Here is a 2,186-nt window from a genome sequence, read left to right as displayed (position 1 = left end):
CCCTTCACCCACTTTTCTGTTGTCCGTCCCCCAGGGAGGAGGTCACATATAGTTCCTTGTAATCGGTTCCCTTCCATCAATTCTTGTTGGGCAATTTGAACTTCTTCCTTCAGCTTCATTGGTTCTTGCTCATGTGCTACCTCCTGAAATAGTGGGATATAGATGAGTTCTTTTTGGGGACAGTGACTTTCCATCTTCTCTCAATGCTTCCTGCATCATGCAATATTTTGCCCACAGAATCTCAAGATTGCAACTCGAGGCTTGATTTTTTTTTCTTGAAGTTGTTTAGTTTCAGATGTGCTGAGCATGTTATTCCCTTTCGATTTTCTAAGTCTAGGTCTTTGCACGCTTCCATTAATTAGACTTTCAACATAGGACCATGTTTCAAAGCTAAGCATCAGGTATTCAGCAGCTACTTCCTCCAAAGTGGGCAGCGGATTCCTTCTTCACGGTCTGCTCTTAGTCTGGAAGCTCCACTGAAAACGTTCACTTTGGGCGACCCAGCTGGCATTTGAAAGACAAATGACACAGCTCCCAATCACAGCAACACAAAAGCCACCACAGTACAACAAACTGACAGACAAGTCAGTGGTGGACTGACTTGTCTGTCAAGTCAACATTCAGTTGACTTGTACCCTAAGTGACAACATTCAGTGGGCTGTACCCTAACCCTAAAGGTCCCTGATTACACAGGAGGAGGAGCCTAACACCAGTGGAGTGGCTGTCTTCAGAGCCTAGGGAACAATAAAACATGTCTGCTCCTATAGTTAAAGCTGCCGGCTAGATGACAACCAGCTACGTGCCTTTAAGATGTAACCTTAAGGTAACACTATTATAGGAGGATATATTTGGGAATAACATTAATTATGAGAATGTGATTGGGACTCACCTCCAACTCACAAGGGTAAAGGCTACCCTCCACCCCAGAAATCCAGTCTGTCAGGCTTCTTAATATTTGAGAATAAAGGATTTATCCTTGTACCCTCTCTTCCCATTCTCTGCTTCCCACAATAACTATTGGTCTTTATTGGTCTGTAACAAAAGAGAAAGAAACCTGAAAATCAGAGTCAGATCTACTCTCCAGGACTAATTATCTCTGTGAACCATTTACTACCTCCAACCTCCACCACCCAGAGACCAGAAAAACTAACTGGTTTCTAGCTGCCTAGCACTGTCACAGACCACTGTGTTTTTAAATAAACAACACTCATCATGCTCCACGCTCCCCCCAAAAGGTGTCCTCCCCACAGATATTCATAAACACGCAATACTAATAATAATTCAGCACTGTGTAAAAAAAATTACCATGAAGCAGGGAATGGTTGGCCCCCCAAAAAATTAACAATTGTGTTATTTGCATAAACATCCAGTATGTCCACTTGCTCTGCAAACCTTGAATTGAAACTACTCCTGAAATCACCTTCACTAACATTTTAGCCCAAACTGTAAAGAATGTTGGCCTTGAGTATTACTTTCTCTTAAAAATCTACAAAAGACAGAAGGGTCAACAATTATTTTTTTTATATATAGTTCAAAGTATCTAAATCGTTTATTTGAAGAGCTTTTAAAAAGATCCGTTGACTACAATCCTACCTTATCACTTTTCATAAAAAGGTGTATATGTTTCAGAAAAGATTTAAGATAGCAAAGCTGTTACTCTTTTGTGTGCTGATGTCATTTTCGGACCTGGAAATGGGTCTACACCAGAGCAAATGATTTTGATCTCAAAAAAGGAACAACACTGAGATTTTACAGATTCAGTTATTCAGGTGTCTGTGGGGACACAAAGACAGAAAAGCTTGGTCCTCTTTCTGAATTCACACGGAGGTTACTGATACCCAGGAGAAAGCTTCACAGTCTTGTAGATGTCCACTAGGTCTCAGTTTCCTTAGAAAGAAAACTGCATAAATCATGAAAATGTTGTTGTTGTTGTTGTTGTTGCTACCGAATCATAAAACTATTAAAAACAAGCAACAAAGTGTGAAATGTCTGTTTCCGGACCTGTCCTCCATCTAGGTCTATATACACATTTGAAGGTGATGTTTCCATTTCTCACCCTTTCCTGTGCTTTTTTTTTTTTAATTTTATTTAATCATTTTATTGGGGCTCATACAATTCATCACAATACATAGATCAATTGTGTAAAGCACACCTATACATGTGTTGCCCTCATCATTCCCAAAATT

This window comes from Echinops telfairi, unplaced genomic scaffold (assembly GCF_000313985.2).
Source record: "Echinops telfairi isolate 266 unplaced genomic scaffold, ASM31398v2 ScPeMD7_2565;HRSCAF=3150, whole genome shotgun sequence".
NCBI lineage: Eukaryota > Metazoa > Chordata > Mammalia > Afrosoricida > Tenrecidae > Echinops > Echinops telfairi.
The sequence above is the reverse complement of the archived record's forward strand: the minus strand, read 5'-3'. Positions refer to the sequence as shown.